General features: G+C 49.1%; 1 long non-coding RNA gene and 1 pseudogene across 1 annotated transcript; both read left to right on the forward strand.

Annotated features, from left to right (window-relative positions):
• Positions 1-14627: 14627 nt before the first annotated feature.
• Positions 14628-23032, forward strand: LOC139054866 (uncharacterized). Its single transcript, XR_011511571.1, has 3 exons — positions 14628-17128; positions 19438-19606; positions 21165-23032. It is a non-coding gene; the product is annotated as an uncharacterized lncRNA (long non-coding RNA).
• On the forward strand, positions 19341-19519 carry LOC135901657 (U2 spliceosomal RNA; annotated as a pseudogene).
• Positions 23033-24833: the final 1801 nt, after the last annotated feature.

A 24833-nucleotide genomic window follows, 5' to 3' on the forward strand; every position in this document is an offset into this window, starting at 1 on the left:
TGGAATACGCCGCGAGAGCGAGGACAAAGGGAGAATGGCTACACTTCCCCGCGTTTACGGCCTCCCCTCGAGGGACGAGAAAGCATGCCGCGGGGACACAAAGTGGCAGGTGTCTGCAGGGGGCAGTGTAAGTCTGGCACCCTTTGTTGTCCTCGTCGAAGCGCAAAGGCTTTCGGACTTCCACTCCTCCGAGTGCCCCTTAAGAGCCAGTAATTGATAAATTGGGAACACCTATCAGTTTCTTGTTTATACGTAGAACGTGATGCCTTTTTTTGTTAGTTAAGAACTTTGCTTTTAAATTCAAAGGTTTCGTATTAGGCTGAGTTTCTTTCTGTCGAAGGATTTGTGTCGTTGTACGACCCAGTTACACGAACGAAAGGGAAGCGGGTTTTGCAACAGTGGTGGCTAGTAGTCGCGCTGATCTTGTAGGTGAGCATTGGGATTGGAGGTTTGCAGTGCCAGACCTAAGTTTGGTAATTTAATGCTTACACTGTAGGGCGGATATCAGTTACCGTTGCAGAAATGTTCTTGGATGCAGAGCGTTTGGAGAAGCAATGTTTTTTGTTCAAGGCTTTTATGCGCTCAGACCGAGTGTAGCTTTTTTTTTGAGTTTTAAATGTGAGCCCATTAATTAGTTTGGGTAAGAGTTAAAGCGGTAAGCAGAGCTCAGTATGTCTCGCATTAGAGGCGCTGGTACTGGTTGGTTGCATTGACCGAGTGAGCAACTCAATACGCGCCAATTATTCCTTTGATCATTTTCGATCGCAGTCATGAGTTCCGTGGCTAAAAAATGCGCCTGTTTTCTTTTCTGTGGCGAATTGTAATTCGCCCGTTGCGTAGGCGAACTGGTAGCTCGGAAAGACAGTTTGATGACGCTGGACACGTTACCAAAAGAGGATCGCGGTTCCTAAAAAAAAAAAAAAATGCTTATCAGTACCGTGTGACACGATTTACCACGGTCTTGGAGCCGTTCCGCTACAAGAAGGGCCAAGGATAACGGGCGTTGCTCTATCGGTGACTCCGCGTTCTGTATCGATAATACAGGATGCGGCAGGTGCAAGGACTTTCTTCAGGCGGCAATGAACACGGTTGCTCTTTACCGAGGTATGGACTCCAGTATGAACAAGCGCTGGGACATACACCGTCAACTTCTACATCGAATATATTGCGTCTGGTCGGCAGTGTGAGAGGCCTTGCCGGAGACGTTGACAATGCAGCGTCACCTTCGGGAGCTGCATGTCTTAGTTTTCCGGAGGTACGCGCCCTGGTTGGAAAGACGGCGACGGGCGGCGGAACTGGGGCGACTTGGACGACGGGCGACGACTTTGCGACAAACGGGACTGGTGACTGCTCGGCGACGGTGAACGATGGCGCCATGTGTTCGTATACCATCCGTGGCGTGCAGGTTCGGCTCTGTTTGCGGCAGGAAATGCCGAAAGCTGCCGCCTGAACGAGGGCTGTTCGAGAACGGCATCGAGGACCAGTGGTTGTGATAGTGTCGGCCGACATGACCAACGCGGTGGCAACAGAATCAAATCGGTCGGTCGTCCGGTGTTCGCCACTCTGCTATGTTGCGAGAGCCTCGAGGGACGCATTGATTTTTGGTATGCCCGAGCAAAGCACGTTCGGTTGGCCGGGCACGGGCCACGGTGCAAACTGATTGAAAGCCGACGTTGGAGCGTTCTTGGCGCACAATAGCCTGAACAAGGGTAACCACAGGAGCGCATGTATCGTTGACCGGTGGGTACAGATCCGCAGGACACATGGCTTCTAGCTCACGGCGCACAATATTCGACAGCTGTTCTGTAAGCAGGTGCTGCTGAAGGCAGGAGAATCCTGTCGGTCTCCACAAGACGATGTTGCAGCCGTATTGGGAAGCCGTGCAAATGACTGGTAGATAGGACGGCTTTTCACCTGCTCGAAACGCTTGCACTCCGTGATAACGCCGTTAACCGAAGTACAGTTCTTACAAATCAGTAGATTGAAGGTGTTGTTACGAACTTGCACCGCTGCACCACGATAACGGCTTTGTGGTCCCGTAGCGCTCGTCACCCGTTTCGTGACAGAGCGTTGGTAGCGAAGACTCCGAGCCTGGCGTCGATGAGAATAACAAAAGGGACTTTATACATTATATACAGGTTATCATACAGGACATGAACGGATCGGCACTGGGGCCGAGAGCTCACACAAACGCGACTGTTCTCGCACGACGGCGTCCGGCGAAAACGCGTGACACATCTCACCCCAGTCGGGAGCGACCCTCTCTCCAGGTGGGGTCAGCGGATCCTGTTTTTCAGGCGGCGTGTCCCTGCTTTTATAATCCCCGAGGCCCATTGTCACTCAAACGGCCCAATACAAAGTCAGCACACGCCGGTCGTCCGAGGGGTCCAACCAGCGACCGCGCTGGCCACCCGGTTCAAAGTTCGCGCGCGTGGTGACCTCCAGGCAAGGGAGGTGCGGCGCCGGGCTGTCGGGCACACGCGAACACGTTTGAACACGCTGCTTCGCCGAGGCTTCTCCCGCACGAAGGCGCAGCCTCTTGACTGGTGAAGGGAGAATTATGGCGCTCGCAGGATAGATTCTGCATCTTGCAGATTCGGGATCCGGGCTTGTGGTAATGGCACAACAGCATCCCCGCCCTCAGATAAGGCGCCGGGAAGACGAGCTGCCTCCACGTGGCTCGGATGCCAGGCGCGCACGTTCGTCAGGCTCGTCCTAGTTGACGTCCAGTGTCGGGACGCCAGGTAACCTCACGTGCCCAGGTCCGACTCGCCAGGACAGGAGCTCTGCTCACCACGTCGTCGCCAAGGCACCTTGACCAGCTCCGCTCGGGTCGTTCCTAAGACCTTGCTTCTCGCCACTGGTCCCGCTTGGTCGTTCTGCAGCTTGCAAAACCGACCGGCAAAAGGCAACACCCAACACGAACAAGTGCCCTCTGTCTCCCGTCAAACACCAGACAAGGCCATAATTCAAATCAACCTAACTAAATTGTTTTCCCCTTTTTTCTCCCGCTGCAACAGGAGGCAGGTGTACGATCCAGTACACAAGGCTCAAACAACCAGTTTTCAAATTATCAACGCAACAAAATAGAAACAATTATTAATCAGCAATAATAATGACAAATAGAATGGTCCCCTTGAAATCGCTTTGGACCGAAAACATACTTCTGAGGAAGCAAATGAGGTCATTCATTTTTCCCGGCGATATTTTCGCGGAATCCGAAGCTGCTTATATTTGCGACCCTGCTTATCCGTGTAGCGGCGGCACCATAAGCCAGATTCCTTGCCAAATGAAACCCCCTTTTCTTTCACTCCCCGTTTGACGCTCTTCCTCAGATCGGCTAGTGAACAATCTTCCTGTTGTTCGCGAATCCGAGTTTCCCTTTCAACTGCAGCCTGCTCCTGCCAGCTGGCGGAAACCGGAGCGAGTGTGGAGCCCGCGTCGCCTAATTGCGGCGTCGCGTCTCTATCGCGGCTAGCACTGCACGCGTCACTCCCACTCACCTCCAGGACCCGCTCGCCTAGGCCAGCCTCCGAGCTCTGCCTCTCCCGTGACTGCTCGCCACTCAAGTTACCGTGATCGGTCCGTGTGCCGCACCGCCTTTCGCTCACCGACGCTAAGTCAAGTTCCCTCGACAGCGGGCGCGCTTTGGATCGCGTGGGGGCCATGTACGCCACGTCGGCAAAGAATGATTTGCCCTGATCCCTCAGCAGCTGCTCCGAGCTATTGGAGAAGAGGTAGGAAAATTGCTCCGGGAGGGCGGCTGACACAGCGGCTTCGGTGTTAAGTTTTCCAAACTCTCCTTCAATGATAACCGTTGCGATCGGTAAACAGACACTCTCCTTCTCGGCCACTTGCCGTATCCTAACGCACTCTCCCGTAAAATTACTCGAGGAGACGAAAGACGGGTGAACAACGTCCATAGTTGCTGCAGAGTCCCGAAGTGCACGGCACTTCTTGCCGTTTACCTTAATTTCCTGCACATAGGGCTCCAATAGACGTATGTTTTTGTGAGTTTCCTGTATCGTTGCAAACGCAATTCTCTCTGGGCAGCTTGCAGCGATGTGCCCTTGCTTTTTGCAATTGTAGCAGGTTAACGGTCTCCGTTTTTCAAAAGAACGCGTCATTTCGTTTCGCTGTTTCGGACCATCGTCATCATTCTGAGATGCATTCTGTCCATCCCTTACAGTTTCTTTGGGAAGGGACTCGTCGTCCCGAAACTCGCGACGCGTGATTTCCTTCCGTTCGTCGGGCTTCCCGTAAAACCCATCTCTTCTATCTGCTTTGTCTATGCGCACTGCCTTGCTGTGCAAGCTGCGGCGGGTGTAATACTCTTCCGCTAACTCTGCTGCCTTGTTTAGCTTAACCTCATTTAGCCTATCTTGCAGCCAGAGCCGGACATCCTCATCAATGCAACGGTAGAACTGCTCCAACGCGATGCATTCGACAATTTTGTCGCGGTCGTCGTAAACCTCTTCGCCCTTCAGCCATTCCACCAAGTCGGCTTTTAGACGAAACGCGAAGTCAACATTCGACTCCTTACCCTTTTTTGCATACCGGAACCTCTGCCGGAAAGCTTCGGGCGACAATTTGTACTTCCGCAGTAGCGCTTCCTTCACATCACTGTAGCTCTCAAACGCCTCTTTCGATAAGCAAGTTATTACGTCTGATGCCTCCCCAGGAAGCAACGCTAACAGATTCTGTGCCCAAAGGGATCGCTCAATGCTATTCCGTTCACACACGTGCTCAAATTTCACGAGGTATTTGGCCATATCCTCTCCGACGACAAAGGGTGGAAGTTGATCGCGTATTCTTGGAACATTAGAAGTGAGACTAGGCGCTGGCGAGCTATTTCGGGTCTCCAACTCTTTCATTTTAAGCTCGTGCTCACGAATCTCTCTCCTTTCCTCCATGCAACGTTCCTTCTCCCTCTTTTCCTCCTCGCGACGTTGCTGTTCTCTCCTTTCCTGCTCGCAACGTTCCTTCTCCCTCTTTTCCTCCTCGCGACGTTCATTGATACCCGCCAAGGCCTCTGCGGCTTCCTCAGCCGTTACGTCCCCAGTCCTCATGACCTCAAGGATCGCATTCTTTCTTTTGGTTGAGCCCAACTCAATGCCCAACTCCTCACAAATTTCGAGAAGTTCCTTCACCTTGTACTTCTCCATCGTTCACACTGTCCTCCTGCTGTTTACCCTTTTTGAATATACCTGCCGTACGCTACTATAACACTACTAGTAAGACATATGCAAGTATTTCACACACTGCCCTGTTTACCCCCTCAGCATCCCCTGGTTTTCAAAACACTCTTACTAGGCTTGAAACACACAAGGTTATCACAATGCAACACCAAATCCTTCCCTAAGCTACTATAACCTGTGTCAGAGAAAGTCTGGTGTTTGAGGTAAACTTCAGGCACTCACCGCGCCGAGGTAGCTGATGCCGGTCAATCCCGTAGCTGCCATCCAGTGTTACGAACTTGCACCGCTGCACCACGATAACGGCTTTGTGGTCCCGTAGCGCTCGTCACCCGTTTCGTGACAGAGCGTTGGTAGCGAAGACTCCGAGCCTGGCGTCGATGAGAATAACAAAAGGGACTTTATACATTATATACAGGTTATCATACAGGACATGAACGGATCGGCACTGGGGCCGAGAGCTCACACAAACGCGACTGTTCTCGCACGACGGCGTCCGGCGAAAACGCGTGACACATCTCACCCCAGTCGGGAGCGACCCTCTCTCCAGGTGGGGTCAGCGGATCCTGTTTTTCAGGCGGCGTGTCCCTGCTTTTATAATCCCCGAGGCCCATTGTCACTCAAACGGCCCAATACAAAGTCAGCACACGCCGGTCGTCCGAGGGGTCCAACCAGCGACCGCGCTGGCCACCCGGTTCAAAGTTCGCGCGCGTGGTGACCTCCAGGCAAGGGAGGTGCGGCGCCGGGCTGTCGGGCACACGCGAACACGTTTGAACACGCTGCTTCGCCGAGGCTTCTCCCGCACGAAGGCGCAGCCTCTTGACTGGTGAAGGGAGAATTATGGCGCTCGCAGGATAGATTCTGCATCTTGCAGATTCGGGATCCGGGCTTGTGGTAATGGCACAACAGTGTCATGGGCGGCACATTTTAAGACATGTCCGACTTTGTCAGACTCGGGCAATTCAGCGTCGGCTTTGCGGCAGAGTGCCAGCACGTCTTGTATATGGGTAATGAAGTTTGCCTGTACATGTCTCGCCACCAGCAGCGGCGGTGGGCACCCGCGAGTAGGTCCTCAGCGTCATTTCACCATTGCCCGTGGTGCGCTCAGGCCCACCTGAAAGCCTGCTTTTCCAATTTTCCGATGGATTCACCGCGGCCTCTTGGCAGCTCCTTCGCAAAAAATGAGAACAAAAAGAACAAGCGCAGATACTGCTGCGTTAAGGATTGCCACAACCGCGAAGGGGATGTCGGCATCAAATTGTACCGTTTCGCTCCAAAACCGGTAGAAGCAACCCGGTGGCCGAAGTGGATGGTCGCGGTTCGTGTCGGTCTTGCGAATTTCTGTTAAGCGAACTAAGGCGTAAATGCGAAAAAAAAGAAGAACCAGCAGCGTCATCCATAGAAACACACAATAAAGCGTCAACTGCATAAAAAGGTGTGAACTGATTCCCGCTGTTGTAAATTATTTTAGTTAACTGTGTACCTGGTCTTGCTCCAAAGCAGACGCGCAGTGGTTGCTGCGTGTCATATCTAGCTTCGTAAGCGCTCCGTACTGGAGCTTTGTGTGCACTGTGCTTCTTCCTGCGCCAAGATCAAGACGCGACTGCTGGAACCGGGCTCATTCGTGCCGATGTTTTCTCGCGCTTAGAACAACAGAACTAAGGTTGAAGTACACCGCAGCACACGTCGAGTACTCGAAAATTAGCATTCCTCTCGCGCACGCTAGCGCATATTTTTAAAGTCTTCACGCTGTTTAGTCTCAGCTGATTGCTCTCTGTTATGCTTCAGCTGTAATGCCCTCTCACATTCGAGCCCGAACGACAATACTAGAATATGTTCGAGGCACATTGTCAACGAAGAAAAAAGCCCTTACCTGCCATTTCGCCAAAACCCCTACAATCGTTAGGTGCAAGGCACGCTTCAAGTAATGATGCGACAAATCACAATTGAAAAACGTCCACGGCCGTGTTTGCTCAATCAAGTGGCATAAAATAATGATTTGTTAACTTATTTTGAGGAGAAAGTCATGAGCATGCTTGCATTGTTGTGACAAGCACTTCGCAACTTGTGGTGGTTGCTACTGGCTATGGTGTTTGAATGCTAAGCAAGAGCTCACGGGATCAAATCCCTGCCACGGCGGCCAAATTTCGATGGAGACGAAATGCGAAAACACAGATTGAGGTCCACGTTAAAGAACCCCTGGGGGTCCAGAGTATGCTGTAGTTCCCCACGACATCGTGCCTCATGATCATGTCGTGGTTCGGGCTCCTAAAACCCCATAATTTAATTTAAGCACCTCGTTGCGATGTCCGTGCTGTTTACTTCTTTGTCACGATATACATGGTTGTAGTCGTAAATTTTACATCCTTTCTCAAGCGCCGGTGCTCCACAATGTGCCTCGATATTGTAGATTGCCTTAAAACTAGAATTTAGAACAACCGACACGTTTCAAATGAGCGCCGCAAAAGCATGCCTCCGTAGAGCCGGCCGCCTCGCTGTTTCGCGGAACTGACACGGTGGCGCTGACGGCTGAGCCGATCGCTGCGCCCATTGAAGGTAGCCCATTGGCGACGTAGCCCTCGGTGGACGTTTGAACTCGTGATGCCGACTGTTTCTTGGCGATGACCTTCCGACCCAACCCGTTTACCGGAGAGACCTCGCAGTTTCTGCTTGCAGGTCTCCCAGTCACGGAGTTATGTTTCGTGCTTTTGAAACCCCACTCGCGCATTTCCCGCCAAGTAAAAAATTATGTTCGTCAGCATAACTGTGAAATCCCATTTGTTGTGACTGCTCACCCGCTTTTACATCTGCAGCCAATCGTGAACGTCGGCGCCATCGGTGCGCAGAAGGTTCCGGGATCATGCGAATGCATGAGTACGAGAGTCACGCAGTCGTTGCCGAACCAGGCACCGTCTCCTGCGACATCGGTGAAGAACCGAAGCGGCGGCCATTGCGAAGATCTGTTCTGAGTCGTTTCCCCCCCAACTCCACAAAATATTACGAAGAAGAATGTTTCACTGCATAAAATGGGCCGGTAACGCATGACGAGCGCACGTCTGGTACTTCATGGACAAATAAGTCATATATATATTAGTTTTACATTATAAAAGTGATCAATGCGTGTTTTTATCTTGTTTCCTTACCCTGAATTTGGCCAGAGGATGCTGCAACTACGAAAGGTCCACTGCGCTACGCTAAATGCATAACTAAAATGTGAAAATCGTCCACCGCTCTGTTGTGGCTTACTGGGGCACTCGGAGCGGTGCGGACCGTGAAGACCCTCAACTAAAACACTGTGTTTACGTCGGAAGAAGTTAGTGGTAAACGCGCAGGCTGGTACGAAGGTCACAGCTCCAGTAGACAGTCTTCGACTATCTCTTCGTCTCCCTATCTCAGGAAACAAAAGATTACTGATGGTTTCTCAACTGGACTTCGAACGATAGACATTTCGTTTTATTCGCGTAGGATAATCCGTCCTTCTTTAAAGCTCAGCGCATGATAGCTATAGAGATCGCTATAGGTATATATAGATATATGGATAGATAGCTATAGCTATAGAGCTATAGAGATAGCATTGCCCGCCTGTGGGGTGCCTGTTTGTATGGATGATTTTTACCCACAAATAATGCGACGGGCAAGACTACCATCGGGTGTTCAAGGTGGAGTGATCCCCTGTAATATCCGTGCCGAGCAATGTTAATGCGGGAAAGCCGTACTTCCCGTATCAGCTGCAAATAACCCCGACATTTAACAGCACGCAGGTTTGCTTCATCTAACGCTCTACAGCAGCCTTCTCGCCGGCAAGCGAGAGAAAGGGCCATTTCAGACTGCGATCACATGCGGCAGCGTTTCGGTGCAGCTGGCCACGTCGTCTCCATAAAAAGAAGTTCCGGCAGGGCGCGAGAAATTAAACAAACGAGCACGGTGGCAGCAACAACAACAAAAAAAATACAACCTCTGCGAACTCGTTCTCCCGCTCGGGCTCGCCGAGCAAACACGCGGTGCGCGAGCGGGCGCGTCCGGGCCGTGCAGAGAGCTGTCGACGCTGGCGACGCGAACGCCGGCAGGCCGTGACACACAGCGTCAACAGGGGAGCCGGCGTGCGGCCGTCGACGCTCCCCTTCCCCGGAGGCCAGTCGTTATCCTTGACGAGCGCCGCTTCTGCCAGCGCCCTCCGACAGCCCCGGCTTCCCTCGGCAGTCCGCGAGAACGGCGCCGCCGGAGGGTCGCGCAGTTGAAGCTCGGGGGGGTTAGGAGGAGGGGGGGGGGGTGGCAGAACCCAAGCGGTCGCACGCCACTGCCGGCGGCGGCCCATCGGAGCAATTTATTCTGCGCGCACCGTCTCGATATCCCTCCTTCCCCGCTGCATCCCGCTCTCCCGCCGCCTCTGCGAAGCGGAGGGGATGGAGTGCCGAGACGGGAACGAACGGCCGGGGCGGCGGTTTACGCTCGCTACTCTCTTCCTCCGTGCTCGGATCCCTTCCCTCTTTCCTAGTCGTTGCGGAGAGCCGGGAAATAAATCCTGCGAGCGGCGGAAAAACGAAGTCGTGGCTGGTGCCGGCAGCGCTCGATCGTTTTCGGAGCCGCTTGCGCCGAACGAACGGGCCCGCGAGAAATAGGAAGGAGGAAAGAGGCTCGCCCCCGCCAACGACCGGCAACGACTTTCTCATCGCGCCAAAGGGAACGGAACGGAGGAGCGGATGCGGCGGGCCTTTTGTCGCGCTTTCAACACCTCCTCCCCTCTTCGTAACCTTCTGAGAGTTGTCCCGCTCGCCGGGATGGCGACGACAAATGCCTGGGTATCGGAGCAATCTGTTTCCGCGTTGGCCGCAGCGGCGGACTCAAATCGTACCAGCACCCTTCCCACCATCCCTTTCCATCGCTATTGTAGAAACGAAGATGAAAACATCGCCAAGAAAAAAAAGTACTATTTAAGTTCCTGCGGCAAAGACTAGCTGACTGACGCAGAGACTGACGCAAAGACTAGCAAAGACTGACGCGGGGAGAATTATTCGGTGTTATTCTGCGACAACTGGGGGAAAATTTCACAGGTGGGAAATTTTGCTACGTAGGGCACCACGCCATTCTAATCTGGAATGCTGAGGGTCACTGTAATTTAAATTTGTATCGACTTCTGCTTCCTTGCGGTCAGCATTTTCACCTAACTGCAGTGTAACTATGGGACAGGGCGACGCATGAGAAAGAGCTTCAGCAGCAAACTGTGAAGAGCTTGTTTTAGAGTAATGGTAGTTCAGCTCAGCGCGCTTTTATTTTAACTATAGTTCGCGATAGCTGAAAGCACTGCGTCAGCGCATATGCTTGATTTACCTACTTTGCCGAAGTGGCACCAATGACCGCTCTTTCTCGCAGAATGAGAGCGTGCGCTTTCTACCAACCAAATTTGAAAGCAAGAGCCAGGCGTGAGGAGGGCAGTCCAACTGTCTGTATTACAACACGAAAGAATAGGAAAATAAAAAAAAATCACGCAGAACCTTCCTTTGCAAGTTGTCAAGTATGCGTAAGAATTGTGCCATTTGCTCATCTCCGCGCAGCCCGGTGGCATTATCAATGTTATGAATCTTGAACCGACCAGTATAAACCTATATCAACCCTTATTGGTCGTTATCAACATTATCAGACTAGATCGACTCTCATCGGTTGCTATCAACTTAGTGGACTTGACCAGAGCCTTATCAACCCTTATCGGTCGGTATCAAACTTATCGCAATCGACACGATTCTTATGAACACTTATCTGTCCTTATCAACCTCATCGGGCATAATCCGACCCTGTCAACTCTTATTGGTCCTATAAACCTTATCAGACTTGATCGGATCCTTATCAACCCTTATCGGTGCTTATTAACCAGATCATAATGCTACGACCAATTAAAGCCCTTAACACTCTATAGTACCTTGTCCATCCGCGTCGAACCATTATCAATCGTGATGAGACAGATATAACCTCTCATCAGTCCTTATCAACTCACTGACTGCTTATCTGTCGGTGTTGCGCGACGAGAAGCGCATGAGTCCTCACAGATAGCTGGCATTTCGGCCGGTGAAGGAACGTCCCAACGGAGGGCGCATCCCGCGGTCACAGGAACGTACCGGGAATGTGGCATGTGTGGCATTAAATTTTCGCAAAATCATATTTTTCCTGATGTCAACGCTGCTACAAGACAGCTATTTACGGGTTCCTAGAGATGGCTTTTGTTCCGCCATCACCAAGTCTTTCAACAAAGCCTGTTCTCCTGCTCACAGGAGAACACGCTTTGTTGGAGTTTGTTCTCCAATGGAGTTTGTTCTCCAATGTCACAGGAGAACAAACTGTTCTCCTGTGACATTGTTTCGTACCGGAGATACAACACATTTATAGGGTCCAGATATATTCACCTATTGGGAGCGTGGGTGTTTTTCATTTCAAAAAGCCAGATTCACTCTAAAATATTTGTTTAGCGCTGCCCGAACGTCGTTAAACATAGCACTTGCACGTAACCTTTTCCCTGAACCTATGTATCGAAAGCCGTATGTCTCTATTAGGTCAAGATGTTCTTTGCCGTGTGCGTGGAAATTGCGCTGCAGCAAAAACATCTTTTCTTTAAGCTGCACACTTCCACCTTGCCACTCAGAACATGGCTTCATGGGAACGGAACCCTGGAATACAAATTGTAGACTTTGCAATCAAACCGAGACAATAAAAGATTGCTTTATTCTTTGTTGTGACGCATTTTATTTCTGGGACATTTCGCGAAGACCTATCTAAGAGAACTCCCTCTCACATGTCACGGTATGCCGCTCCGTCCTTGCAAAAAGACAATCAGTAATACACGACATGATATGCATATGTTATTAGGACTCTATTCATTATGGAGAAGCCGCATGATCGACAGACATTTATTTTATTTATTTATCAATACTGTAAGCCTTGAGAGGCTCATACAGGAGTGGACATAAAAACAGTACAGGCGCTTCGTTATACAGGGGGTTTGCAGCAAACTCAAACAAAAAAGCAATGGTTACAATCGACGCGCCAGGTCAGCAATAAATAAATACAAGGAAACAAAAACAACTTATACAGTGCACATGCCATGTAAAGTGTAAGAAGCAGTTAATACAGGAAAAAATGCATTTGGGTGTGCCGTGTAATGTACAAACAGTGTCACGTGTAATGTATATTATCAGACGTGCTCTAGAACCAAGCGCAGTGAAGTACGAAAGAGCATATGGACACCGGCGTGTGAAAGAAGTTGGGGCGTGGCAATACGTCATTGATAACTTTTGAGGATAGCTCAGCCAAGACGACCAGAATGCGGTCATCATTCCGATAATGACTCGAAGTGCAATTCGAGTGTCGACACGAATGAATGCACAGATTGTGAGCAAACGATGTCACTTGGCAGAGAATTCCACAGATGTATTGTTGAAGGGAAAAATGAGTATTTTAGTGTGTCGCAACGCGAAAAGAATGGTCTGATACATTTTTCATGGTTAGTTCGACTGGAGAGACGTCCGGGGGGCACCAAGTAGTCGGATTTTGTTAAGTTTATCAGGTCATGGTAAAGAAGGTAAAGGAACTTCAAACAGGCCAACCTCCTCCGACCAGCAAGTGTCGGTATGCCTGCTTGTGTGCGAAGCGCAGTTACGCTGTCGTACCTTGAATACTTTGTGTAAATGAATCGGAGCGCCCTGCTTTGGATCTTTTCTAATGCCAAGTTTAAATACTTTTGATGCGGGTTCCATACTATGCTGCCGTATTCTAATATCGGCCTAACCAGAGTTTTATAAGCAGTTAATTTCACCGAGGTGGGGGCTGTTGCTAGCTTTCTTCGTAAAAATCCGAGTTGTTTGAACGCACGTGCGCAAACATTATTGATATGTACGTCCCATTTCAGCGATCTTGTTATTGTGACACCTAGATATTTGAATGAGTCTACTCGTTCCAAGGAAGTATTACTTAGTTTATATGTGAAATTTAAGGGCTCTTTCTTACGTGTTACAGTCATACACCTGGTTTTCTGTATGTTAATTTGCATGCCCCATTTTTCGCACCAGGCAACAATGTTTTGCAGAGACTTATTAAGTTTTGTCTGTTCATCGGCTGTTCTAACAGTTGTGTATATGACGCAGTCGTCCGCAAAAAGCCTTATTGTGACCCCTGGTTCCATACATGCATACAAGTCGTTAATATATAAAAGAAAAAGAGTGGGCCCCAGAACCGATCCCTGTGGCACACCAGAAAGAACATCAAGATAGTCCGATTCAGTATTTTTTACGCAAACAAACTGGGACCGATTCGAAAGGTAGGCTTCGATCCATGAAACAGTCTTGGGATTAATACCAATTGATTTAAGTTTGAAGATTAGTAAACTGTGTGGAACGCGGTCGAATGCCTTCGAAAAATCGACAAAAATTGCGTCAGCTTGCAGTCTTGCATCGATTGTTACAGCAAAGTCATGTATAATTTCTAAAAGTTGAGTTACAGTTGAAAGCCCTTGCCTGAAGCCGTGTTGTCTGAAGTATAATAGGTTATTTTCTTCCAGATAAGTTACGATAGCTTTATTTATTATATGTTCCATTAGTTTGCAACATGTGCTGGTTAGGGATATTGGCCTGTATGTGTCAAGAAGCTGCTTGTTCCCACCTTTATGAATTGGCACGACCTTTGCGCACAGCCAGTCCGCGGGAAGCACTGCCGTTTCAAGTGATGCACTGAAAATTTTATGCAGGAAGGGGGACAACTGACCCGCGTATCGCTTGAGGAAAGTGCTTGATAAATTATCAGGGCCAGGCGATTTTTTAACGTCTATATGTAGCAGCAAATTCAAAATGCCGGACTCCGTTATCAGGATTTCAGGCATTGCAGAGTCATACTCTGATAAGGGCATATTAGGGGCGTGGGCACGGGAGAATACCGACTGAAAATATGTATTGAATGAGTTAGCGATGGTACGCGCATCCTCAACCACTATACCGGCAATTTCCAATTTCATTGGAGGACTTTCCGGTTTTGACAGATACCGCCAGAATTTCCGAGGCTGATTTGTCATGAACTCAAGTAAAGTATTGGAAAAAAAGTTGTCTCTCGCGCTTTTTAACCTTTCTTTCAGTTCTCGTGAAAGCTGACTAACCATAGTGGGATTATGTTTTTTCTTGCGCATCCTTTGAACCCTTCTTTTGAGGTGTACGATAGTTCTTGTAATCCACGGCGACCTCCGCTTTATCTTTTTAAGCTTGGTAGGAATGAAATTACTTTCACAGTGCGAAATCCCATTTTTTAATTTTAACCATAGGTCGTTGGCGTCCAACGTACCATCGTCAAAATCATCTTCCATAATTCCTAAAAAATCAATGATGCTTTCATCATTAGCCCTCGTGTAATTCTTAACCAAAATTTTGGTGTCAGCACTAGAGGGCCTTGCACCCATGCCAAGATCGTCAACCGTCAGTAAAATCATTTTATGGTCGGATATACCCGGTTCTATGCTAACTTCAGGGGTTAAAGATGTGGACACAAAGACAAGGTCTAGCACTGAGCACACTTGCCCTTGGACGCGAGTTGGTTCATGCACAAGTTGAGCTAGCGAGAAAGTCTGCATGATATCAAGAAGAAGATCACAACTTTTGACTTCTTTGTTGCCGATTAACAAGGTATCCCAATCAATGCCCCCTAAGTTAAAGTCTCCAGCTAGAATTAATTTCGTTCTTTGGTTGGTGTGGTTATATAAGAAGTCGTACAGTTCTACAAGGTAACTGTCCGGCGCGCCTGGTCGCCTGTATACACCACCTATTAGTAAATTGACATCATTGACCTTTATTGTACACCAGACGCTCTCATGATTAGTAATGCCAGTTTCTCGGTGGACAAACAAATTCCGCTTAACAGCAATAGCAACGCCTCCACCGCGACCGTCCCGATCTGTGCGCAAAAATGCATAGGAGGGAGGAACCACCTCAGAATCGTGGATATCCGAGTTCAACCACGTTTCTGTAATTACGATTACATCTGGGCCATACAACAGCAGCAGTTCCTCAAGCTTTTCAAGTTTATTGACAATGCTTCTCGCATTAAAGCACAGCAACGTCAGCCGTGCAGTACTTTCTGTTTGTCATTCATTGGAAGTGCTAGCGTTCGCTGTCACGTGGGGCTTCGAGCGTTGCAATGGCTCCATTTTTTTCTGATCATTATTCCATACGTACAGGTCTTCATTAATCCTTATTGTCAAAATGTAGGCTGACTTTATCGCCGTTATTCCGACAACCTGCCGCGGCTTGCCATAGCTTTTTGCGTATTTCACGAATGTCAGCGGAAAAGTCTTCGGAAATTGAAATTTTCTTTCCTTTCAATTTGAAACAGTTCCGAAGTACTGTCATTTTTTCGGTAAAGTCATAAAAGCGTAGTATGATTGGTCGATCTCGACCCGGCTTTTTTAAGCCAATTCGGTGTACGCGTTCCACAGTTCTGACCTGAACGTCTAGAATATTATGCAGTATATCTTTTGTTACAAACGATTCCAAGGCTGCGGGATTTTCCTTATCGTGCTCTTTCACGCCATATATGACTAGGTTATTGCGGCGGCTCCTATTTTCCAGCTCATCAATTTTTCTAGTCATTTGGGCAACTTCACTGCGCATAGCGTGCACAGTTGCCTCACACTTATCAACTTTCTCGTGATATTGCCTGAGTGACGAGAGGGTCGCTTCAATTTGTGAAAGCCTCTGCTGCACATTTGCTAGACCAGTTTCTAAGGTCGAGTGCGAAGTTCGGATTTCAGTTACAGCCCGCAATATTTCATCTAGTTTATCGGGGCCCGGATTTTGCTCTACGTCACCACTCCGTTGCAACACCATGAGAATGACGCGAAATGATTCCAAACAACAAAGCAGTGCGCACTGTGGGCTCGGCAGCACTACCAGACAGACATCATTGCTCTTAACGCAAGCGCAAAAACGCCATTTGTTACCAACCTGTACGAAGAACAGTACGAAGTAAGTCATAGTGCTCCGGGCGATGCTACCGAGCCCACTGAGTTGCGCGCGGCTGCTGGGCTTCCTTTTAAGCTGGTCCACCGATGTTCCAGGGGTCGCTGGTGAGCCAAATGAGCGATCCAGGTGTGACTCAGCCGGCCCTATATCCATGTGACGTGAGCACGTCAGTATCGATGCTGGAGATACGCCCAGTGCAGTGGAAATGGGTTGTCGCGTGATCGGCGCCGTTGACGCCATCGCCTTTGCCGAGGCAGGGAAGGAACCAGCGCTGCATCCACGTAACCCCAGCTGGATCTGTACGAAGAACAGTACGAAGTAAGTCATAGTGCTCCGGGCGATGCTACCGAGCCCACTGAGTTGCGCGCGGCTGCTGGGCTTCCTTTTAAGCTGGTCCACCGATGTTCCAAGGGTCGCTGGTGAGCCAAATGAGCGATCCAGGTGTGACTCAGCCGGCCCTATATCCATGTGACGTGAGCACGTCAGTATCGATGCTGGAGATACGCCCAGTGCAGTGGAAATGGGTTGTCGCGTGATCGGCGCCGTTGACGCCATCGCCTTTGCCGAGGCAGGGAAGGAACCAGCGCTGCATCCACGTAACCCCAGCTGGATCTGTACGAAGAACAGTACGAAGTAAGTCATAGTGCTCCGGGCGATGCTACCGAGCCCACTGAGTTGCGCGCGGCTGCTGGGCTTCCTTTTAAGCTGGTCCACCGATGTTCCAGGGGTCGCTGGTGAGCCAAATGAGCGATCCAGGTGTGACTCAGCCGGCCCTATATCCATGTGACGTGAGCACGTCAGTATCGATGCTGGAGATACGCCCAGTGCAGTGGAAATGGGTTGCCGCGTGATCGGCGCCGTTGACGCCATCGCCTTTGCCGAGGCAGGGAAGGAACCAGCGCTGCATCCACGTAACCCCAGCTGGATCTGTACGAAGAACAGTACGAAGTAAGTCATAGTGCTCCGGGCGATGCTACCGAGCCACATCTGCCGAGCCACATCTGCTGCCGAGCCACATCGCTTGACAAGGTCTGTCTTTCGAGAAGAGGCTGCTCAATTGCGTAGTGTTGCGTTACCCAGAGTAGCGTACCTCACCGCTGCCGACCAGTTGTTACGATGCCTGTTTTTCGAAGCTCTACTCACGTTACTATTGGGTAGCGTGATGTTGTCGGCGGGCTGCAGGCGTCCGGTAGACCATGGCGAAAAGGCAAGGAGGAGACGATTTCTAGTGCGACACTTGCACGGTTCATTCAATGGTTGGTGAAAGATAAGAAGAGAATTGAGTGAAAAAGCACATAGCGGGGCCCTTTAAGTAGACAAACTAAACTCGTAGGCGGGATCTTGCTCACGTCAACGTCACGAGTTTGTGCACTGAGTTCCACGGTGCTTGGCGCCGGCACCCACTCACCCGGCGACCTTTCACGAGCCCGCCTCTGCAGGTGGCAAACAGCAGGTCTGGGATCGTAGGCTCTATCCTTTCTTCTAGGCGACGTTGGTTCGCGGAAGTTCTCCTATAGAGCTTGACAGTTCGTGGAACAGTCTGGTTGTGGATATGCGGCTGATTCATTGTCCCAGTTGACACCTTCACGAGGGTGCCTCCGCTGGCGGCAGCCAGGGGTCCTGTATGGTTCGTGGAAACGGTTTTCACGCAGACACACAAAGGGGCCTGTGAGCACTGCGGGGCGTCCGCCAGACCGGCATCCACTCGAGACAACTACAGTGAATTAGAAATCCATTCTTCGTTTCGCTTAGGCATACACACACACGAAGGGGCCTGTAAGCACTGCGGGGCCCTGCCAGACCGGTCATCCACTCGAGACAACCATGGCAAATTCATCCTTCAACCATGGAATTCAACCATGGAATCCATCCTTTGTTTCTATGAGCCATGGTGGTAGAGCATCCTTTATGCCAGGGGTGTTACACGCCAACCGTGACAGTAGTATGGTTGGAACCTTTAATCTTGTTCCAGGGTGGATTTTGCATCTGGACGCTTGTGTTTGTTAGCCCAAATTTTGAACTTTCATTGGAGTGCATAGCGTGTGTGCGTTTGTTCTTGATGCATTTCTAAACGTAATATAAGCAATTCTCGCATAGAACTATGCTTATTTTTACGCAATAAAGAAAAAAAGGTGACTGTTCAGCCAGTGGATTAGACACTCGGCTTCTGAGCGTGGGGTCTTAGGTTCCAGACTTACCATCGACAACGCTTTTCCTTTCGAATTTTTCTTATACATTATTTTCTTTATAGCTATTCGTCTTACGGGACGGACGGACAGGCTTCCTCGTTGGGTCGGCCCAGAAATGCTTACACATGCAAAAAAGCAAGGCTGACAATCTCTTTTGCTGCAGTGTATGCCGAAAAAAGTGACATTTCGGCAAGGTAACGTTACTGTTCGGTCACCGGCTTATATTCTCTACCGTGCCGAGATGAGCCCCCAATTTTCTCAGAGCAGCATCATTCAGCAGATTGCCTTCTTTGATGCCGACCCCAACGAAGATCGCGAGGACTCTAACAGTAGCGTAACGGAATTCTTAAATAAAAAAAGTAACTGCCATTCCTCTTGTGAAGGTGAATGACCAGGAAGCTGTGCATGTCAGGCCCTTAATCTCGAACTGTCCATTGTCGTGCGTGAAACGCCGTATGCACATAAATGGAAGCCGAGACGCGACTAGTCGCTTGCCCACGATGAGGAACCTCAGAAGACGATAAGGCACCGAGGGGGTATACATACTCAAGTATTGCTGCAAAACGCCGCACGACACCTTTTACGAACGAATCCCGGCACGTAGAAACGACACGCACAGCGCACTCCGAGGGCACACACTGCTTCATCGCAGCCAAGGCGATCGCGCGTTGGTCGACGGCCCGCAGTGCAGTAATGGTCGTGAGGTCACTCGAAAATCACAAGCGCTCACACATAGCACAGGCCACACAAAATTTATTCCCCACAAACTCCCTCTGAAACCTGGCGGTTGCTCTGGTGAAACGTTCCAAGTTTACGGGATCGGGGCTGCATGGACGGTTCGCATTTATTTTCGCCTCGCGGTCCTGGTGGATAGCACGCTTACGGGACCGCCACCACGGGAGAGCGGAAGGAAAGGAAGGGGATACGCAAGCGCTTGGAACGCCCACAAAGAGAGGGCGGCACGAACGCAGACATGGCGGATAGCATAAAATGTAGTATTTGTTCTTATCACCTTAATATCTGATATGGCTTGTATATGGACCTAACATATTAAACTTATTTTTCCAGGTTGGCGGAGTTCTTAACACTGCTTCACCGCCATCGCGGATCGGCCCGGCATTGCACTACCTTCGGGATGGGCCCACGTATGGAGAGAAATTCTGGATCTACACGGATGCACAGACGCATGCGTTTTTCACAGGAACCTTGCCATATGGAGCTTCGCTTTAAAGATAAAGCAAGTATTACGCGTTTGTAAAACGTTGAGGCGAAAACCTGTTTGCAGTATTGGCCTACTTTTTGTCACGATTAAGATACGTTTATGAAGCATTGTGGCAACTGTCCATCGGAGTGCACGACGGAACTCGGCGATGATGAGCGGCGTCAGAACCAGCTGTGGAGGAAGACGACGAACGCGCGAGCAGTGCCTCGAGCGCATCTCTGTGACCACGTGAGGTGTGCAATCAGGCACGTACTAGGCACATTTTTAGTAAGCCAGTACCGTGGAGCAGCCATGGCATCAGGGCAGCATACTCGTCTCGCACCCAGAAGGCCTGGGCTCGAGTCCCACCCAGACTGAAATGCAGCAAATGTTATATTCAACCCACTAATTTACTTCGTTTACAGAACCTCCCTGAGAAATGTGACGTCAATCCGAGCATTTGTTGTCGTGTGTTTACTCATTGCGGCATTGGGCATTTTTCGTCACAGAGAAGTTAGGCCAAGGTCACAGCTAAGCGCACCGCCAACAAAGACACCGAAGACAAAAGGGATGTTCGGTGGGCTCACTCTTTCACAAATCAACTCGAAGCTGGGAAACTTCAGAAAGATCGACAGCAACAGCCGGAGCCCCCTAAGCTTCCTTATCTGTGACAGCGCTTTGTCGGCGCGCATAAATTGCCAATTTCTTCATCGCGCTGACGAAAGGCGGACGCGCACACACGTAATCCGTGCCCAGCCAAGCCCACCGTGCCAGTTCAACGAAGCCACCACGGAGCGTTTGCCAACGGAAGTCAACAAGGAGCAGGAAAGCAGGGAGCAAACTTTGTGCGCCGAGAGCACAGCATCCCCGCCTCGGTTTCGTGCTGCGTTGGTGGAGCGCCGATGTCAAAGCGAGAGCAGCAGACGCTGAAGGAATGAAGCGAATTACCCTTCGGTTCCCAGAAACGGTGCAAAGCTAGCCGCTCAGAGCTTGTCGCACCGAACATCGATTGAGTAGGCATGCCATTCAAGTATGTTTCAACTCAAGAGCAACCAACCGACTCAAATCTTTATGGATTTTAACCTCTATAAACCGAAAGAACCGTAGCCCCTGCTAAACTGCACGGTATTTTGCGGCGCAGAGTAACCCGTAGGAATGGAGGGGGCCGACGCGAGCGAGGTTCTGAGCGTTGGAGAAGAGGGTGGCAACTGATATTGGGACTCGGAGAAGCGTTCGAGTACGCGCTCGCCTGTCGTCGACCGTCGCCGACGCGAATTGGGGCCGCATGCGGGTGGTAGCGCGTTGCTGCGCGACGCGTCGCGCCTATATTGTTGCGTACATCACCTGTCACAGTTGCGTCTAGTTCAACCTATGTTTTCTCAAGGCTACGCCAGCCTGTGGCGCGTCTGAATAGTAAGCATCCGGGTTAGCACTTCGAAATCTATTTTCATACGGAAAAGCGCTCGGGTTTATCCGGCAAATCCACTGTGACAGGGAGAAGGTGCTGTAGAGCTATAGGCCTTCGTAACGCTGCGCTGAAGTAGCGCGTTGTTCGTCCAAGATGGCAAATCTCTCTGCCTTGTTCTCTCGACAGATCTTGTTGGGCCTGCACAGAACTTCAGGGTTGCAACGTCCGGGCCGCCTCGCGCTGGCTGTCTACAGCGTCGCTGTCGACCGCTCGGCGACAAGGCGGCAGTTAATGAGTCGCAGCTTGCTCGGCGCGGCCGGCCTCTGCGTGGCGGACAACCCACCGGCAGCACGTCTTTTTGGCTTTTCGCCGTTTTCTTTGCCTGTCTTCTTGCCTGCGATCGTATAGCACCCTGCCGCCCGCGTCGACCCCTCCAGGAGTTTTTGGCCCTTTCAGCTTCTTTAGTGTTAGCTCGTCTGTCATTTTCGCGCTTGGATCTAAGCACTGTACTTGCCTTAGTCGTGTATATTTTCGCGATATTTAGTGCTGAGTATACAGCACTCTCGCAGCAGGCGACGAAAGAGCGGATGCGTCGCGAACTTGCTCTGGATTGATCAACAAAACATAGAGACTTCAACTTCGAAGGAAATGAAGCGAACCCGCCCATGCCTCGGTCAATGTTTGTGGCAGCATTAGAACTTATCTTGAAGTGCGACACGTGATTTCCATGAATAGCTCAGAGACCGTAGTAGTTCCCACAAGACCAACAAAAAATAAACCCTATCCCGCTTCGTGCCTCTGCACTTGTGTGACTATCAGGAACCTAATGGTTACAGATGACAGACCTTCTGCGCTGCCTTAGGAGTTGGCAAGCCATGCTTATACATTTTATCAACATATGCAAGCAGTTGGAGATTGTTGAGATTCAGATTGCGCGACCTTCCTTATTGGCCGAACGTGAGCGACGGTTTGAAACCTGTACCAGCTTTTCACCCTAAATAAAATTTGGGAAACGTCTTGCAGTGATTCGATTTCTTGGGTGATATATGTTTGAAAAGGATCCCAGATAGCTGATGCTTACTCGATTTTGGGGCGCATTAATGTGACATATGCTAGTCTGCGTAGTTTAGCTGGAGCATGCTTAAGGTTGCGTTTGAGGAGGCCTAAAGAGTGGTTAGCTGATGCCAATGTCAGGCGGATGTGATGATGTCACGTTAGATCAGACTGTAAGTGAACACCAAGGTACTTATAAGAAGTTGTTAGTTCAATTATGTTGTTGGATATTACATACGATGTTGGAATATGGTGGTTGCGCCTAGTAAATGATAATAACTTCGTTTTAGCTGTATTAAGAGTCATCAACCATGTTGAACACCATGTGTTAATAGCGTTAAGATTGGTTTCAAGAATATCTTTGTTATTGTCGCATGAAATTATTCTACATATTACGCAGTCATCGGCAAAAAGTCTGATGTGGGAAGACACACAGTTAGGCAGGTCATTAATATAGATTAAGAAAACTAAAGGGCCAAGAACGCTGCCCTGCGGAACACCGAAGGTTACTTGGGTAGAAGAGGAATTACTGTTGTTAACAGACGTATATTGTACTCTGGATGAGAGGAAATCCTTAATCCATCCAATAACAGTTGGGTGTATGTTAAGGTTCATTAGCTTCAGTGCCAGTCTATGGGGAGCAACGCGATCGAAAGCTTTCGAGAAATCCGGGAAGATAGCATCAACTTGAAACCCTAGGTTTAGATATGAATGCGTCATGTAAAAAGCCGGCTAACTGTGTTTCGCTTGAATAACCATGACGAAAGCCATGTTGGTAATCAACAATAATTATGTGCTCTTCTAAGTAGTTAATGATTTCAGTATACAAGATGTGTTCAAGAAATTTACAAATAGTACTAGTTAAGGAGATGGGGCGGCAATTTAATGGGTGAGTTTGGTCTCCGGACTTAAAATGAGTATGACGTTTGCCACCTTCCAATCGTGCGGAATAGTGTTAGTTGATAAAGACTGCGAGAAGAGTGCGCACATTATAGGTGATAAACTAGGTGACAAATGTTTTAACACTTTATTATTAATGCCAGTGTGATCAGAGGCGGTAGAAACTTTATTTAGAAAAGAATAAATGCCTGCTTCACTAACAATTATTTCTGGCATTGATATGTTAATGAGACTGTCAAGGGTTGGTGAAGATATAATGTCTTCCTGCGTAAAAACAGATGAAAATGCGCTATTCAATAAATCAGCCCATTCAGAGTGGTGGACCATATCACCATGCTCATCAACTAGTGTTAAATCGGGATAGCTCTTCGGGTTTATTACGCGCCAAAAACGTTGAGGATTGTTAGTGAGCATAGAATATAGGTCTTGGGCAAAGAAATGTCGATTGGATGATTTTAGCAGTGACTGATATTGCTTATCGCAGGCCTTATAACGGTGCCAGGAATCTGCGCCACGGGCTTTATTGGTTTTACGATATAGACGCTTTTTCTTATTATTAAGGCGCCGAAGCTTTGCGGTAAACCACGGGGCTGTCAGGGTGCAGGCTATTTTTGTTAGAGGCCCGAATCGATTAATTAGTTCAGTAAAAGTGGTCCTAAGTTCAGCCCAGTTATGTTCGACGGTTTGAAATGGGCATCTATTCAGGAAATGTAAAGAGAAGTCAGATAGCGCGGAGTTCGTGCTGTCAAAATCCGCTCTATTGTAACATCGGATGTATTTATCAGAGCACGGACGTCTTGGAAGGGAAACTGCAAGACTACCTGTTATAATATCATGATCAGATAACCCATCTTGATGAGTTAAATCGATGCACACGTCAGGATCACTGGTTAATAGTAGATCTAAAATATTAGCGGATGTAGCCGAAGATCGTGTAGGACGGGTGATAACCTGTGTTTAAGAAAAGTCGAGACATGACTGCAGGAAACTGTGGGCCTCAGATAGGTAGGTTGCTGTTGAGAGGTTAGCCCAATCAACTTCAGGGAAATTAAAATCACCGAAAATTAGTACTAGAGAGTTAGGAAAACGAACAGTAATGATTTCAAGGAGCCGTTGGGATTCACGAGAAAAAGTATTGCCGATGTCAGGAGGTCGATAAAAACCACCAATGATAAAAATGATAAAAAGCACCAATGGCCTGCTTCATGTTTTATGGAAACCCACACACACTCAAAAAAAGTGTCAAGGCGAATACGTGTGGCGCAAAGATTTTTTTTGCACTGCCACCAAAACGCCACCACCTATTCGATTTTTCCTGTCCCATCGAAAGTAGTTAAATGAGGTCCATGGTAATGATAATCTCTGTGGCGGCCATCATTAACCACCTCGCGCGCCACCTTGAGTCCGTGGGCATTGGGAATATCGGAACACCTAAATGGGAATAGATGATCTTTGTCGCCGCTCCAAATTGCAGCCATAACATTTGAATAGTGCTTTTGCAAAATCTACGGTATGCAATTTAAACATTTCGTGTAAGCTGCTTACTATCATCTTCCTATTCGACCCTCTTCCAGAAGGAAATTGTATAAATGGGATGTTTGTACTTCTGGCAAGCTTACGGAGCTGTAAAATTTATCCCTCGACTGTTCACATGCGCCAGTTATTGGCGACTTATGTACAAACAGTGTAGTGATAAATCAAAATGCTGCTTCCAGAAGTCACTGAAATCTTTTCGCTTTAAACCAGGAAATTGCATTTAAATCAGTTCAGCTGTTGTGTAACGGACGTATTTCTGAGTTTTGCACATTTTGAATATGAAAACCGGAGTTCGCGCAAAGACAAACCTTTATCGCTAACATAACATTCTTGAAGACATATATGAGCAAAACGATAACAAAGTAA

Source organism: Dermacentor albipictus, chromosome 1, assembly GCF_038994185.2.
Source record: "Dermacentor albipictus isolate Rhodes 1998 colony chromosome 1, USDA_Dalb.pri_finalv2, whole genome shotgun sequence".
In the NCBI taxonomy this organism is placed as follows: Eukaryota; Metazoa; Arthropoda; class Arachnida; order Ixodida; family Ixodidae; genus Dermacentor; species Dermacentor albipictus.